This window comes from Felis catus, chromosome D1 (assembly GCF_018350175.1).
Source record: "Felis catus isolate Fca126 chromosome D1, F.catus_Fca126_mat1.0, whole genome shotgun sequence".
Taxonomy (NCBI): Eukaryota; Metazoa; Chordata; class Mammalia; order Carnivora; family Felidae; genus Felis; species Felis catus.
This window is the reverse complement of record NC_058377.1, coordinates 27005830-27017972: the sequence shown is the minus strand read 5'-3', so window position 1 is coordinate 27017972 and position 12143 is coordinate 27005830. Positions and strand designations below refer to the sequence as shown.

Here is a 12143-nt window from a genome sequence, read left to right as displayed (position 1 = left end):
AGAGATCTTTCTGTTGAGTTGAAAGCATTCTAGCTCTAAAATAGATTGGGGACTAAAAAACTAAATACCCATTCAGTTCTAAGGGTCTACTACAAGAAACTGCCATTTGTGCCAAAATTTGGTCCCCAAAACATCTCATGGCTGAAATGAGCTGTCTCCCTGGAACTTGATTTCCTCAGAATCATCTATACCAGGTTAATAATTAAAGTTCCTCATGGGGTTTTCATTTGTTTGTTTCACCTGTGAGCAGGATTCTGGTTTCATAAAATCCTGCAGCAGTATTATTTAACCTACTGTCAAAGAAAGGCCTACTTATTCCACCAACCCAAAGGCAAGTCTCTTCTCGCCCAGGAAGAAAAAGGTGGGAGGCTGCAGTAGCCACAGAAACTGACCCTGCCCAAAGCCAAAACATAGAGGGCTCCTACAAAGTTAATCTCGGTATTTTTTCTCACACCCTCTCCAAGTATCTAGCACTGTGCCCTTAGGGCCCAACAGCCTTTTGTTGGTTAACTGATCCTCCACACCTGGGGTGAAGGTGGGGCGAGAGATGATCGAGTTTTTAAATATAGAATTCAAAAGCACAAAAGGAAGAGAAAAGGAGAGGTGAGAATAACCTCAGGAAAGATTTTTGTGTGTGTCAACACCACTCCTCTAGCCTCTGAAGGAGCTGCCACCTGGGTCCCTTAAGAAACAGTCAAGGTTTACCTAATGAGTTTTACTGACTGACTTATCAAATGCCCTAGGTAGATAGATGGGATTTGTTTCACTCCTTTATTCCCACCCTCACTCTTCTCCAGTTTTTACCTTCTGCTCACACTCTAACACAAACCCCACCAGGGCCTCAAGCTCCTGCCCCTTCCAGATCCTTGCTTTTGCTGCCACCCCTCTCCTAAGGTTAAGCCTCTGCCTTCTCCTTCTGCAAATCTCAGCACAAAACTTGCTGGGACTAATTCGCATCCTTCTGACTTTTCTCATCTGTGAAATGGGAATAATAAAAACGATGGTGGGCATAATTGTGAAACCTATATAATTGCCATGAGGGATTGAACATTTTACATACTTAAGAATGTGTTGTAACTGCAAAAGACTATAAAATTAGACGTTATTTTCATTGCCTTTATTTCTCAAGTAGAGTACAATGGTTAGAATTAGGGCGCCAAGATGCTTGGCTTTTTCTCAAAGGGATTAGAGAAGGGGTTGATGTTAGATGCCGCCAAGTATTTCAGAGAAAAAATCCACTCCACGTCAAGCAGGACGTCAACTCACCTTGCACAAAAAGCCCTTTGGAGAGAAGTCTTTCGGCTCCAAAGCTGGAGGCGTGGGAAAACACAGTACTCAGAGCAAAAAGCCCGAGGCGCTCTGGGCCTCTAGGCCGGCAACCCAGTCAGCCTCCACGCACCTGGGGCGCGCTTCCGCCTGCAGTGAGCGCCCCTCCTACCGCCGGGTCTCAAGTCCCGCCCGGCCTGCGGAAGCGAGCACTTAAGGTCTTGGGTATTTTAACACTTTACAGGACTCTGCAGTAGACCAAGAACTTTAAAATCCCTCAGGCAGTATCGATCACTTTGGGGTGCAGCGCACACTCCCCCCGCAGGAAGGCCCCGAGGAAGTGATGGTGTAATAAAATGAGACTCGAGGTTGTGTAAGGAATTGGCACATTTTTTGAACAGCTCTAGGTGCCCCCGTGTTTGGGGGGAATGAGACAGATTTGAGTGTTGATTTCTCCAGTCATTTCAGAACCGCACTTCCTGCCAGATCGCTCAGAGAAATGCTAGAACAATCTTAGAGCACCTTGAGAGAATGCCAGTGGGTGCAAAGGCGGTTCGGGATCGGGCAGACCGGCCGCGGGCTTGTTGTCTACAAAGTAAGGGACCGCGTCCCTCACCTGTTTGGTCTTACCTCTTCGCTGGCCTTGGTTCCCAGGGTGAAAAATGGGCGGACTACTGACTCACCCACCTCACCGAAAGAGGCTGGGCGTTCCGGTTTCAGCCCCGCTACAGAAACCACTCAAGAAACGAGGAGTTTCTTTCGTTTTCAGTTCAAAGAAAAAAAAAAATGCAAGAAGCGTGAACCATGCCTAGAAATGCTTCTCTCAGCGTTAAGTGGGGACGGCTAGAGGAAGGACAAATTGGGCAGTACTTATGCCGCATATTAATGTAAATCCGCACGTGTACGTATACATAAACACGCACAGACGGTGTCAAAACCCACGGGTGTGCAAGGACACCAAGGCACCCACTGCTCTAGTCCCGACGACCGGGAGCGGCCTCTTCTGCGCTTGCGCTTTAACCGCGTTTTCCCCGACCCCCACCCCGCTGGCGCCCCGCCTCCGAGCTCGTTCCGCCCCGCCCACTTTCCCTCCCCTTCCCCAGCCCGGCCGCCCGCGCAGAGCATTGTGGGACACAAACAAAGTGCCCCCAAACAGGCTGGAGTGAGCGGAGCGGCAACGGCCGCGGCGCCGGCCCGCACGCGCGCGGCGGCGGCTCCCTCCCAACCTCCCCCTCCCCTCCCCTCACTCCCCTTCCCCTTCCCCACCCCGCCGAGAAAAACGCGAGCCGTCGCCGCGCTCCCCAAACCGCCGCCTGCCCTCGGCCAACCGCCCCCAACGGCCGCCCGCGCGCGGCGCCCCGGGCCCCCTCGCTCCTCCCCTCAGGCCCCTCTGAGCGCCGCGGGTGCTTCCCTCCAGCCGCTTCGCACTCTCCCACCTCGCAGGCACGCTGCTGGTTGTACCGCCATGCCCCAGCCACAGGCTGTCCACGGGCCTAGGCGCGGCGGCCCGAGATAGGGTCCCCTCAGCCTCCCGGGGGAGGAGAGAGGCAGCGAGCCGCGCGCTCCGCCCCCTCCCCCCGGGCTGTCGCCGCCGCCGCCGCCACCTCGCCGCCTCAGCCTGGCGGGGAGGAGGAGGAGGAGCACCAGGCCTCCGGGCCCCGGCACCGCCGCCCGCAGGTAATGGGGAGGGGAGGGCGAGAGGGCCGCCCGGTCCCAGCTGGGGTCTGGGCCAGCCACTTCTCGCCGCCTGTGTCTTCGGGGTGCGCCCGCCGAGGGGCTGACACCACGCGTCCCCCATCTGGGCGCTGGACGGGAAGGAAAGCCTGGTCTTGTTACCCCATCCGCTCCGGGAGACACCCCACAGCGTCCCCTCGGTGGCATTTAATCCTTCAGGGAGGAGACTAGCCTTGCCCACCCCCCACCCCCACCCCCCCCCGCCAAGAGAAATCACCCTGATCTTTCAGGGTGTTCCCCATCATTTGCATGCCCGTTTGCCCCGACACCCTAACCCAAAGAAGGCAGAGGTGTTACCTCCTCTCACCTGGTCGAGCCTGAGACCTCGCTGTTTTCCCCCTCTCCCCTGCTGCTTTTTCTCTGGTGCTGGAAAGAAAAGGATGGCACTCTTAAAAAATAATAACAGCGAGCGCCTCTTTTTCTTCCCTACCTGAGGATCACTCTTCATCTAGTCATTTTCTGGTGGCCTAACCAGGAAAAGAGGTTACCTGCAAGTGAAATGACAAGTATATTAGAACTGATGAAAGGAAATTGCATCCTTGTGAGTTCTATGAATCTTAACCGGAATTTAAAATAAGGACCAGTAATTGTATACTTTATGGGAACTTACAGAAATGAAGACAAAAACTTAAGTTTTTCAACACATAAGTAGATTATTGAGGTCAGGAAGAGATTCGCTTCCACTTATTTTCTTACAGTTTTATTCGGATATAGGCTAATACCATAAACAAACTGAACAATTTGGTAGATGGAGAATAGTTTGGATAGGTAAAAATTTTGTGATTTCCTTTTGCCTAGGCTTTCATTTGGAATTATTGGATTAAAAAAAAGCATTATATAAATCTTCATTTCCCTCATTACTTCACATTGACTGCCAGTGGTTAATAATATTTAATTGTAGCTAATGTAGTTTCCTTATCACGCAATGTGAAAATCATGCTTTCCTTTAGTCTCGTATTTTAGGCTAACATTCATTAATTCTGGAAACCAGATTTGTTTTGTGCAACACTGCTAGGCATTTTACATATGTGGTCTTATTTAATTCTCAGGACAACCTAATGGCTTAGATACTATTCCTTGAATTTTATAGATGAGACATATTTAATGATAATTGCCTCACGCCCCACAACTAGAAGTGAAATTGTACCCAGATATAATTCCAGTGTAGGAATATTTTCTACCTTGCTTTTCAGTACAGGTGCACTTTTAACTTTATCATGAAAAATTTGCCTTATGAAGTGGAGAAAAAAATAGTGAATACTCCACAACCTAGGGTCAGTAACATTTATTGTTTCCTGTCTTCTCCCTGTCTTTCTGTGCGTAACAATTGAAAGTAAGTTGTAAACATCAGGACCTTCAAATATTTCAGCATGTATTTCCTTAAAATAAGGACAGTCTTCTACTTAACCCCCATATCATTATCTAAATAATCCATATGCAAATTTCCCCTTTATTCTAAAGCCTCCTTGAGAAATTTTTTCCCTTTCAGTATTTGGTCAAGATGAATACATTGCATTTGATGATTATGCCTTTAGTCCCTTTTAAAAAGATTAGTACCCATCTCCTTTTTTTTTTTTGACACTTAGTTGGCCAAAGCAGTTGTCTTATAAATGCTCCCACATTCGAGACTTACCTATTTCCTCACAGTGGCTTTTAATTTATTCCCCTATCCCCTTGAATTTTCTGTTACTGGAAGTTAAGTCTAAAGAAAAACTTGATTAGCTTGAAGTTAAACTTCTTTGGCAAGAATATTTTTAATAGGTAATACTATGTACTTCATATTGCTTCATAAATAGGGAGATAATGTCAGACTGCTACATTGTTAGTGATGCCAGATGACCACTAAAGTGGTGACTACCAAATCTGTTATAAGGGTGTGGTTTGCCTGTTTGTGATTTGTACGCAGCCTTGGGGTAATACTTTGACACCAAGCAAATATCCTACCTTTTACTTAGTGATTTCAGCACTCCTTGGTGACTTTTGAGTAAATCACTTTTACTGGAGATTTTCTGTAAGAAAGATTTTCATCATTAACTAGGGGCAAACTAAAGTTCTTCCTAAAAAATGTGGAGTAAATGCTTAATTTCTTTCCTTCAATGGTCAATATTCAGAGTAAAGGGTTAGGGAAATAATTACCCCAATGATGGCAAATGAGATTTTTTTTTCTTCCTTTTTTGCATGACACACTATGGACTCCTGGGTTTTAATGCATGCATTTTTTTGAATAAACCATTACAGTCATTTTTCTTTTCGATCAAATTGCCCCACATTTGGACAGTAGGAACTCTTTCACCCTGGCTCCTGTGTCTTTTTTTTTTTTTTTTTTTTTTTTTTTTTTTTTTAACTCCTGCTTGCCATTGAAGCACTCTTGGGGTGCTTTCTGGCACAAGGTACCCTACGCTTGCCTTGTTACTTTCTTTGCTCTGGATCTGGAATGGGTTGTTTAAGGAGTCTTGGTTCTTTTTGGTGAGAAATGGTATGTAGAAACCAAGATCAGGATGTTGGCATATTCATTGCTGCTGGAATATCATTGCTTCGAGGCCCTTTCAGAGGAGAGAACTGAAAAATGTTTTTTGCTTATTCAATCATACGTTCATAGTGATATATCCAATTCAGATTTAACATAGCAGACTTCTTTGATTTTATATTTGTCTCAAATGAAAATCTTGGTGCCTAATAGAATTAACATACTTAACTTTATCCTACTGTGTATACATGCAGTCATTTTAAAAATAACCGTAACAATATTCTACTATCATTAAACTTCCCCCAAATTTTAAGAGTTCTTTGCCCTTATTTTTGTCCTTAGAATATATTCTATGAAGGGTGTATAATGGGAATACTTAGGGTGTTCAGAAGTCCCTTGGAATATTTTTCTGTTTAGCTACCAATTTGATATGGTTCATTGGTTTTATTTATTATTTTAGAGTTGTATTTATTTTTGAATATGTAAAATACATGGTTCAAAAGACAAAATAATTTTTTGAAAGTATGGCTAAAGAAGTCTCACCCAAATTAATTTTTAAGATGAAGTATTCTTTATCTTTGCCATACCTTTTAATATTTAATATATATCTTAACTGCAGAAGGTTTATCAGTAGACAGAGTATGTTACTTGCTTGAAGTGATATAGGAGTAATTTTAAGTTTTGCAATTAGATTCTGATTCCTCTGGCAAAGAGAAAACATTAAGACTAATCTTCCAAGGTGAGCAGAAAAGTAGATTTCAAGCTTGTTTTTACAAGCTTCTACTTGAAAATCATGTCTTTAAAGAGGTATGTAGGTGGTGGAAGTTTTGTGTCTTTCATCCACTTGCATGCCACACAACAAAATTGACATACATATGCTTTCTGCAGATATAAAAGGCATTTGGACATGTGATCAGTGACGACAGCACATTTTATTTGGATTGGGCAAAATTTTATAGAAATTATAATTATGTGTTCAAATGAGGGATTAGGAGGGAGCAGTGGTTATCTAAAGTGGGCAGAGCACAATTAGGCAGTTTATCAATCACCTGTCACCCAGGTGCTAAAAAGCAAAAGATGTGTCCAGTGTGTTTTCCTCGTGTATACCACTACTGCTTTTGGTAACAGTGAATATAGATTTCCTTAAGGGAGTGGAGTGGGAAAATGGAGAATGCATGTGCTTTGGACCTATTCCCCCTCATTCTCTCTTTAATCTCAGTAAAATAGATTTCCCAATATTATTAGAACACAAAGTAGGAGGGAAATGCCACAAATAATTGCATAGGTATGTATAACCACATAACAAGTAGAACCTATTGTGGGTAGACTGAATGGACGAATATGCTAAGGATGATAATTGCTAACGTTTGTTGTGCCCTTTCAAAAAGCCAGCATTGTACTAAACGTTGCATACAACATCTCATTTAAATTTCACATTAACTCTTGATATTGCCTAATATCTTATTTAGCAAGTAAGGAAACTGATATCCAGGTTTCAAACTCAAGTCTGTCATCAGAATTAGCATTTTACTACTTTGGTACACCTCATAGCTAAATATAACGGGTAATAAAATATATTTTCATTCACCATGAATTAAAGGAATTATATGGTTGATGTTTGTCCTGTAGCAACACCGAAGATTACATGCCAAGAGCCCCAAGTGCTTGTCAGGTTTATTATACATCCTTAGTATTACTATCAGACTTTGCTTCAGAAACTGCATAGTTCAGGAGATGCCTTGGTGGCTCAGTTGTTTGAAAGTCCAGTCCAACTCTTGATTTCAGCTCAGTTCCTGGTCTCTGGGTTTGTGGGATCGAGTGCCGTATCAGGCTCTGTGCTGACAGTGCAGAACCTGCTTGGGATTCTCCCTCTCTGTCTCAAAAATAAATAAACTTTACATAGTACAACATCAGAAAGCAAGATGGATTGGCTGATGGATAGATATGTGATAAATCAAGTATTATAATGTTAATGGTAGAATCTAGGTATGGTTATGCAAGCATTCATTTGTAAAGTTCTTTAAATTTCTGCTTTGTCTGAAATTTTTCATAATAAAATGTTGGAGGGAGTGATTAACAGTATATTGTAATTATAAGACAATTTTGATGGCTGTATAAAAACCAGTAACGAGCGATATCCTCTATGCCTAGAATGGTTCTCTTAAACTTTTAGTATGTCTTCCTAGCCTATAAAGGATAAAACACTTGTCACTGAAAGTGGTCAAGCATCAAAGGCTCTTTTAAAGGGGTTTTCTTCATTAGTTAGGGGATCCCTAATTAATTAGGCTCCTTCCGGCTATAGTTTTTTTAATATCTTTAAAAATATTACATATATCAAATGTATGTATATATTTTTCCCCTTGTAGTTTTCTGATATTTTGTAGACTGCTATTGAGCATACTTTTCATATAAACTTTATGGGGAGTTTTTACTTTAAAAAAAAATTTTTAACCTTTATTTTTGAGAGACAGCACAAGTAGGGGAGGGGCAGAGAGAGAGAGAGAGAGAGAGAGAGAGAGAGAGAGAGACACAAAATCTGAAGCAGGCTTCAGACTCCCAGCTATCAACACAGAACCCCATGCAGGCTGGAACCCACAAACTGTAACATCATGACCTGAGCTGAAGTCGGACACTTAACCGACTGAGCCCCCTTCCCCCCCTCCCCCCTCCCCTCCCCCCTCCCCCCTAGGGTGTTTTTACTTTAAATGCCCCACATTGATGACCAGATACTGGACACTTAACTGACTGAGCCCCCCAGGGACCCCTGGGGTGTTTTTACTTTAAATGTCCCACGTTGATGACCGCAACAGATGATTCTCCAGATACCTAAGAATGATTGGGCAAAATTTATCCCCTGTTAAACTGAAAGCCACGTTGGTTTTTTTGTTCTTTATGTTGGAAATACATCACCCCATTTTGGGCAATGAGCTGGAAGTCTCTAGATTCTTAGTCACAGGATCTAAAATAGTGATTGTATACATTAGATTTATATTATACTCCTGCTTGAAGGTACATTGACTATTACATTAATTTCTTCACTAACATTATTAGTGCCAAAGGTGAACTTAGCACATTTTTACATAACTCATTGTGGAGTAAATCACTGACTTGTATCATCATGGTATGTCGTATTGATAATTCCTTCTTCGAATAATGAAAACTGGTGGACGAAAATGTGTCACTCTTCTTGGAGAACATTGTCCTTGTTTCCACATTGAATGTTCTCCTATTTTAATAATTTTTAGTATAGCTTTTAAAACTTACAATTGGTTTATACCCACTCAATTTATAGTTTCTGTATTCTGTATTGCTCTCCTACAGCTATTAAAATGTATGTATTTCTATGTGTTGAGGGAATTGGCTATTCATTTGGCTTTGATTGTTTTGGATGTATTCAGCACAACTACAGACGTGTTGGGGTAGCATATAACCAAGACTGAATCTCTGGAATCAGAATTTTGTGGAACTGCCCCTCTGGCCTCTGAAGCAACTTTAGATTTAACTGATTTCCTCTTAATTTAGATCTTAACTTGCTAAGTGTCTGATCCTCACCTACTATTAGCAGGAAAAGCAAGCATATTCAATACTAGTTTCTATTAAATATCTTATTTGTGCTCTTTGATAAAATTGGGACATCTTTGGTCTAAACAGAAAAATTAAATGTATGAGTTTTCAGGGACTCAGACATACCTACTTTGCTTCCATTTAGTATTTCTTTTACTGGTGGTATTTACTGGTGTGTGTGTGTTGTATGTTTTCTTCCTTCCACTTTATCTTTTTGTCCTTTTTACGTTTTGACTACCTGAATTTTACTTTTTTTTTTTTTTTTTGGCTCTTTGTTTTTCTCCTTTCTTCTTTGGATCTGCCAACACTGCTCACTTTTTTTGTGACTTTCTGTTACTGTATGAGCACAGTTGCTTTTATATTTGGTGCCTTTTGCGTGCTGTATAAAACTATACAAACCATACTTCTGTGAGAATTGTTTGTATTACAGGAGTCACTGCCTCTGTTTTTTTTCGCCAACTTGGTATTATGTCTTCCTCATTTCTTTCTACTTTGCTCAACTAGGTTTACTTTGAGAGCCAGTACAGAATAGTGTGAAGAGTAGACTGGGTTCAAATCTTGACTCTTTTACTTACTACTTGTGTGGTCTTGGGCCAGTTCCCTTAACTTCTTTGTGCTTTGTTTTCCTTATTGGTAAAATGAAGATGCCACGGGATACCTATTCCAAGATTGTGTGAGAATTAAATTTTTTAATATGCAAAAAGTACTTAGAACAATGCCTGGTACATATTGACTACTATATAAGTGTTAATATTGACTTGTGATTATTGTTCTTTTTTAAAGAACAATTCAAAGTCATTGATTATTTTTTTTTTTTACAGTTTATTGAGATAAAACTCAAAAACCATAGATTATTGCCACCACAAATTTGTGGTCTCCCAGTTTTATTTGGGTCTTTCAGTACCTCCTAGCCGTCCTTCTGGGTTTTTTATCTCCATACATTTCTCATGTTTCATTTTCCTCAAAATTGTACTTTATCTCCTCTCTTCTCAGCATTCTACCTCTACCTATAGTTTCAAAGAGAAATAACATAAAAGCCAAAGCTGTCAGACAAGAACTCTCACTACTTGTCACCACCCACCTGTAAACTGTAACTGCACCCTTCCTTGAACTCTTTTTTCCTGTCACTGGGTCTCCTGTTTAAGGCTAATTTTTTCACTCAGGCATTGAATCCAGTTTCTCCCTGTCCAGGGACCTCGTGTTGTCTGTTATCACTGTTTCCTGTATCTTCAACTTTTCCTTTTTCTCTGAGTCTTTTCCAACAACTATCAAAACAATCTGTCTATATTTTACCACAATAAAAATAATAAATCTGGGGGAAAAGCATTCTCTAGTTTCTCCCATTCTATAAAAATACCAGCATCCTCCCTTGAGCCCTTATTTCCCTCCAGTGAACTCCCTTGCTCTATCTTTAGAAGCAGACTTCTTCAGATTGGATTGTCTATACTCACAGTTTTTACTTCCTCATTTCTGTACATTCTTTATCAATTGCAGTCTAACTCTCTACTATGTGCTATTATAAGGTCATCAGTATTTCCTTGTGATTATATTGAATAGACTGGTTTATATCTTATTTGACCTATCAGCAGCATTTGACACTGAAAACCACTCCTTGAGATATTCTGCACCCTTGGTTTTTGGAATATTCTACCATCCTGGTCATTCTGTATATCTTTTCCAGGTTTTCTTTTTGCTATCTCCCACCCGCTTTTTCCTCCTCTGTTTTTCCTCATCATTCTATCTGAAGGTTTATCAATTTTGCATTGTAGCTAAAGATTCTCTTTAAAGAACCATTTTGGCTTTAATTTGTTCTGTGCTCTATTTCCTATTCAATGGTAGAAGCCTAGGCCATTGATTTTTTTATTTATTTTTAATTTAGAGAGCACCTGTATGAGTAGGGGAAAGAGCGGGGGGGGGGGGGGGGGGGGGGGGGCGGGAATCTTAAGCAGGCTCCATAACTCAGCACAGAGGCAGATGCAGGGCTTCATCCCAGGTCCCTGAGATCATGACCTGAGCCGAAATCAAGAGTCAAGATGCTCAACCAACTGAGCCACTCAGGCGCCCTGATTCATTTTAATTGCAGTGAAATATACATTTACATATTTATTTCCTTAACTATTTTTAAGTGTGCAGTTCAGTAGCATAAAATACATTCACATTGTTATGCAACCATCACCACCATTCATCTCTAGAACTCTTCTCATCTTGCAAAACTGTAACTCTGTACCCATTAAATAATGACTTTCCATTCTTCTCCCTCCCTAATCCCCTGGCAGCCATCCTTCTACTTTGTTTCTATGACTCTGACTACTCTGGAAACCTCATATCACCATCATACAATGTCCTTTGGTGACTGACCAAACTAATTAGCATAATATCCTCAGGACTTATCCGTATTGTAGTGCCTATCAAAATCCCTTCATTTTTAAGACTAAATGATATCCCATTGTATGTATATATCACATCTTGTTTATCCATCATCTGTTGACAGACACTTGGAGTATCTCTACCTTTTGGCCATTGTGAATAATACTCCTATGGATATTTGCATACAAATAGATGTTCATGTCTCTGCTTTCAATTCTTTTGGGTATATACCAGAAGTAGAATTGCTGGATCATATGATAATTCTATTTTTAAGTTTGTATGCACCCCAATACTGTTTTACACAGTGGCTACACTTACATTCCTACCAGTGGTGCACAAGGATTTTTTTCCTCCACATCCTCACCAACACTTGTTATTTTCTGTGTGATTTGTGATTTTTTATTTAATCGGAGTCATCCTAATGGGAGGTGGCAGGGTGTATGGTCATAGGCCATTGATTTTTTTTTTTTTAGACATTCTTTTCTAATATGTATATTGAAAGCTATAATTTTTACCCTAAGTGTTAGGAGCCAAGCTCCTAGGCCCTATGGAATGAGAGTTGGCGCAAAGAACCACTCGGCACTCCGATTTCGGCAGAGAGTCTTTACTGGTGCACCAGGGCTCCCCAGTGTTAGAAAGCGGGAGAGCCCCGATATACGGGGTTACAGGTCTTTTATACCATTTTGAGTTACATTTGCATACAGGCTGGTGTTAGGCTCTCTGCTCGGTGGTGGTTAGGGTTGGG

The 12143-nt window shown here is 41.5% G+C and overlaps 1 protein-coding gene and 1 long non-coding RNA gene across 9 annotated transcripts in view; one reads left to right on the top strand and one right to left on the bottom strand.

Annotated features, from left to right (window-relative positions):
* Positions 1 to 2315, bottom strand: part of LOC109491894 — a 72026-nt gene extending 69711 nt beyond the window's left edge. For 2 of the 4 annotated variants that reach the window (XR_006586128.1, XR_006586129.1), the window contains exon 1: positions 1897 to 2314. This is a non-coding gene — a long non-coding RNA (uncharacterized LOC109491894). Of the gene's footprint in view, positions 1 to 1266 lie in introns of all 4 variants that reach the window. The other 2 variants (XR_002736151.2, XR_002145473.3) reach the window with 2 other exon arrangements.
* A 497-nt stretch (positions 2316 to 2812) lies between these two features.
* The window catches only part of ZBTB44 (zinc finger and BTB domain containing 44), a 79084-nt gene continuing 69753 nt past the window's right edge, over positions 2813 to 12143 (top strand). For 4 of the 5 annotated variants that reach the window (XM_023239302.2, XM_023239303.2, XR_006586126.1 and 1 more), the window contains exon 1: positions 2813 to 2943. The gene's annotated coding sequence lies outside the window, so the exon portion shown is untranslated. The remainder of the gene's footprint in view (positions 2944 to 12143) is intronic. The other variant, XM_045038530.1, reaches the window with a different exon arrangement.